This window comes from Mus pahari, chromosome 2 (genome assembly GCF_900095145.1).
Source record: "Mus pahari chromosome 2, PAHARI_EIJ_v1.1, whole genome shotgun sequence".
NCBI classification, from domain to species: Eukaryota; Metazoa; Chordata; class Mammalia; order Rodentia; family Muridae; genus Mus; species Mus pahari.
The window spans coordinates 42,984,133-42,989,710 of NC_034591.1; the positions used below are offsets into that span (position 1 = coordinate 42,984,133).

Genomic DNA, 5,578 nt, shown 5'->3' on the forward strand with positions numbered 1-5,578 from the left:
GTGTGTGTGTGTGTGTGTGTGTGTGTGTGTGTGTTATGGAAGCATAGGTGCATAAATATTTGCATGTCTGCGCATTTATGTATGTGTGTGGATAAGCATGTAGATGTGTATGTACACATATGTGGCACTATCTGAGGTTCGTTTTTGGCATCTTCCTCCATCTCCCTCCCTCAAACATGGAGTCAAAGTTGCACCCAGGTCTTTGAACCCATGCCTCCCAGTTCAGCTGTGCCGCTCCGTTTGCTTTGAGGTTTTCCAAGGCTCTGCCTTCTGGTGTTCTCAAATTATATCCAGGCTACCATGCCTACCGCTATCCAATTTACAGTTTTTTCTATTCTGTGCATAGACATCTTATTTGCATATAGATCTTTAAAAATATCTTTTGAGGCAGGAACATTTTATTTTTGATGAAGTTGCTTATGGCTCGCTGTTAGGTCTAAGAAGGCAGACCTAACCTGAAGTCATAAAGACCTACCATGTAAATTTTCTTCTAAGAATTTTCTTAAGAAGAATGGCTCACACTCCCTCCCTGACCTGAGAATTTGTTGCAGAGCTAGAAGGACCAAGAGTCTAGTTCTGACATTAAGAAGGGACAAACAGGGAAATGCAGTGGGATGAAGAGCCCAGAAGTGATTTCTTATGTTTGTGGTCAAGTTTCAGACAAGAGTCCCAAATCTTTCTCATGAACAGACAACGTCATTTCAACAAATGGAACTAGGGATTAGGAGATGCTCTGGTTGGCTCTTTTCCTTCATAATACACACACACACACACACACACACACACACACACACACAAATGAACTCAAAGAAGATCAGATCAGAAATACCAGCGAGATGGCTCAGCAGGCACTGACTTCAATCCCTAGGATCTACATTGTTGGAAAGGGAGAACTGACTCCCATAATTTGTCCTCTGACACATGTGTTCCCTGCATATGCATGCAAAATAAGCAAATAGTAAGGGAAGAAAATTAAAAAGAGATCATAGACTTAAATGCGGGAGGTAAAGCCCTAAAGCTCTTTAAAAATATTTCAATGTGTCTCTAATATCATTTTTAGTAGAAAATTAAGTGTCTACATGTGCTTTGTACAGACACTGAGAGAAAGTAGTTCAGCAGAAAAGCAACAAATTATAGATGGTAAAAACTGAGTCCCTACCCAGTTTCACCTTTGATTTATTAGATGGCTTTGATTACGTCACTTCTGACCTATGAATGTGTCTCTTCTGTTTTCCATTGGGTGATACCTGTAAGGTCATTTTTAAGTGTGCCACGAGACTTTCTTGAGGTGGTCTGTCAGTGAATGCTTCTGAGTGTTATTTTGTATGTGTATGAGGACTCTGAGAAGGGATATAATTACACATTTCCAGCTTTTAATTCCAAATACTGTGAAAGAAAGGTGTAAATTAAATAATCAGATTACCATTGATTGATGGAACCTATGTCTACAAGTTTAAAACAGTCATCACTTTTTTCAGCATGGCGGAGTGATAATTAGCAGGAGACACAGTTATCAACACTTAGCACATAGACGTGAAGACACTCACTGCTTATTTGGAACAGATGGAATATAGAGACTTGGGCTTGTCATACATTAAGTAATACGCCTTGAAATTGTTTTCCAGATGTTTTAAGGTATAATTTACATGAGCCACACCATAAGTTTATAAGATGCAAAACTACTTCCATGGGGGAGATTTGTAAATAGCTCTTTTTAAATAAAGGAAAACTACAAAAAAAATTAGAGCATTTTAAAAGAGTTAGACTGTGAAAAATACCAACACTCTGTGCAGTAAAAGGACACATCATCAAAAGTTGTGTAGGATCAGAACATTCCATAGATACAGTTGTTTCCCATGGAAAAAAGTGGGGCTAGGGAATATATATTAAATTCATATTTTTGGGACCTTAGAGATAACTAATAACCCTGACCTACCGTACTACCTTCAAGAAGGTCACCATCTACATAAGACTGCAGTGTAAAATGTACCTAAACAACTATGCAAGTTTAATTATTTCCTCACTCAAGATTTTTGGTATGATTTATAAGAGTTTTGGGAAAATTAATGCCAAATATCATCATAAGACCACCTGACTTCAAAAATAAGTGAAGATTTCATTATGTATTTGAAGCTAGCAGAATTAATAATAATCTAATTTCTGTAACACAGATTAGCAACATGGCAAATTACAATGTTAATGTTTCCATTTACATTTTTTATGTTGTATTAAATGCTTCTTTCCCCCATCCTCTCAGTAACTGGATCATCCTCTATTCATTTACTTAACCATCTATCCACCCAGCTTTTTTGTTGTTGTTTTGTTTTGTTTTGTTTTGTCTTTCCATCTAGCTTTTTTTTTAAATTTTATATTCCTTCTATATCTTTCAAACATTTTGAAACTGCAAGTTATCTTACTTGAGTCCCAGACAACAGAATCTAGCATTCATCTGAATGACATATAGTTGGTAGGATTTATTTACTATTTCAAATCTATCTAATTCAACAAACACTGAATACCATTATATTCTTGTCACTGTATTAAGAGTTGGGCTTATGTGAAATCAAGGGACATGGCCCTATATTTTGAAAAATGTAATAAAGATATAGCAAATAACAATTATATTATAAAATAATTATCATAAAAACAGTTATTTGAAGTAATTAAAACACTATAAATCCCAGGAACTCAAGACTATTTTTGGACATTATGGATATTTTTTTTCAAGGTAGTCTTTTATAGATATCTAAAATGAAATTTTGTATCAGGTAGAGTGGATAGAAGGACTGATGTTTATGAATCTGCTTAGGAGATGAGAGCTATTTCAAAGTGCAGATACCTCTGAGTTGTCCTGAAGCTTAAAGACGATGTTTGCCTGGCCTATTGATGAGTAAGACATTTGGGTCCCAAGGAGAATCATGTTTAAATCGGGTAAGAGATACTCAAGTGCCAGCTATTTATCCAGACTATTGGACTATAAAAGTCAAATTAGAAAGTGAGAGAAAGAAAGGACCACACATAAACAGGTTTTGAAACATTATGGATTGCATACTCTAAAAACTATATAAAAATTGAACTAGAACCAATAGATTAGCCTCACAAGAAGATAGCTACTAATGGAAAGGTAGGCACAGCATTACCACAGGAAGATCTACTCTTTTTATATGACTTGGCAATATTCATGGGAAAATGGGCTTTAAATTAGTAGAAGAAATAAATGTTTAGCAATTAAATACAATTTGTGACATCAAGTTTCCAGTTACTGAAAATCCCAAACTGAACCTAAATACCAGGGATGATGCTAAATGATTCATGTACCAGCGATGAAATGCAGGAAGTTCCAGAAGGCACGTTCTGAGTCTGTTTTCTCCATATCAGTGTCAGAACATGCTAACCATAGTTTCATACACAACCGTCTTGTGCAACTTCTGCTCCAGTTTGGATTTCGAGTCACTCATGTGGGCTGTCATTAATAGTTTCTTTATCCTGGGCCTGGTTATTTCCAACTTTCCCATTCCTCATTTGACTACAGACTCTGCTTTCCAAGATGAAATTAGTCTCCTGGTGCCTTTGATATCTGCATCCTTATCCACTCAGCTGCTGTCTCTGGAAAATGCTCTACAGTTCTCTCAGTCTGGTTTTACTCTCAGGGTTTTATACTCTCAGAACCAAGCACCTTGCTATGAACACTGTTGCTTTCTGTTTTTCTTTTCTCTTGGCATTAACATTATAAAATAACTTATAAACACACAGTTTTACACTACATTCATTGAAAAGGTATCTTGGGGGTACCTGCAATGTGGTTGCCCTGCTGAATAACATTGTAGTAATTACCTGTTTTGAATGATTGGTTTATATCTTGGTGGAGGAAACTAAATACACTTGTAAAACAACAAAACAATAAAACCAAATACATGAGCTTCCTAACTTAAGATGATACAACCATTTTTTTTGTCTTTAGCACACTGGCAAAGGAGTTCACATTCAGTCGAAACTGTACCTTAAATTCTGAATTTGATTTATCGCAGTGGACTTATCACATGAAGCTTACTCTTCTCTTGAGTTGCTGGGCAGTGATAATGACTCACGATTTCCAGTCAGCCACATTATCATAGAAGCAAATAACCCACACTCTGCTTGTGCCACATTGCTAAGTTATGCCACACGGCGGGGGGGGGGGGTATGTACTTAATGCATTTTCAGCTCATGATGTTTTTCAACTTTGCAATGGTTTAAATATGGCTTCTCTGAGAGGAGAGCGAGGGAGAGAGGGAGAGAGGGAGAGAGGGAGAGAGAGAGAGAGAGAGAGAGAGAGAGAGAGAGNGGGGGGGGGGGTATGTACTTAATGCATTTTCAGCTCATGATGTTTTTCAACTTTGCAATGGTTTAAATATGACATCTCTCAGAGGAGAGAGAGAGAGAGAGAGAGAGAGAGAGAGAGAGAGAGAGAGAGAGAGAGAGAGAGAGAGAGAGAGAGCAGAACTGAAGCCTGCTGGGTGAAGGGGTTATTGGCAGTGAAGTGACAAAGATTGGTGAAAGCTAGGACCTTCCAGCCCTTTGCTGAGATAACAATATGATTCTAATAACAGTGGGAGGTCATTCAAGAACTGTATCTAGGGAACTGATTTACTGGAAATATACTGAGATTTAGGAGGTCACTGAATAAGAACAAATGCCATGTTAAAGCTCATTAGGAGTAATAACGTGTAGCTTGAAGCTTTAAAATGGAAAATAAGATTAACATTTTCCTGTAGAAAGATATTTCTGTGGAAACTCAACCATTCGTGACTAACTTAAATAAAATTACACACATCAAAAGGAGTCATTAGCCATTTTAATTACCTAAATCTCTCAAATTACGGGATGGCTTGCTTTATTGTATAGCAGCAGTTGTGTCTCTGCTCCACTCGGCACTATGTAGTGTGCTCTCACCAGATGTTACTCTTATTATCTGAATGAAAATAGATGCAGGTGACATTGTAGGTCACAATTGTCATTGCTTCTAAATATATTCATTCTCCAAATGCTCATCATCAAGACTAGCATCTGTCAGAAATAAAAATCACTTCTAGATTTGCTTGTGTGTTCATTATCCTCTTAAGTTCCACTACTGCTGTTATTATTGAACAGTAAAAGCTGCCTTCTCCTTTCCTCAAAGAGATGCCATTGTGGGATTTCATTTCTATGTAGACATAGCTTTTCTGACCAGCTGAACATGTTTCAGAGGACATGGTTGTTTTAAGAATGCTCCATGGTCACTATCTTTACTTTCCACCCGTGTCCTGCCAAGTTGGCAAGACGCCTTGGTCGATGCCAATATGGGAGAGTGCCTGAGGCACTGATGTTTCCTACCTCTGTAAAGCAGTATTTGGTACCAACTGCCCCTTCTAATGCTACCTCTGCTTGTCTGATATCTGCTCACTCTTCTGCATCCGGTGCTGATAAAAATGAGATAAACTCTTTGACATGAAATTCTTCCTTATTTCTGCTTTATGAAAACAGACGTAGATGCGATGGTTACTCTCCTGGTCGTGGACCCATGTTTGTTGTCATCTAGACAGATGTAGATGCTATGGTT

At 37.5% G+C, this 5,578-nt stretch overlaps 1 protein-coding gene across 4 annotated transcripts in view; it reads left to right on the forward strand.

Annotated features, from left to right (window-relative positions):
* Ptprz1 (protein tyrosine phosphatase receptor type Z1) overlaps nucleotides 1-5,578 on the forward strand; it is a 180,066-nt gene that overhangs the window by 137,106 nt on the left and 37,382 nt on the right. The window lies entirely within an intron of this gene.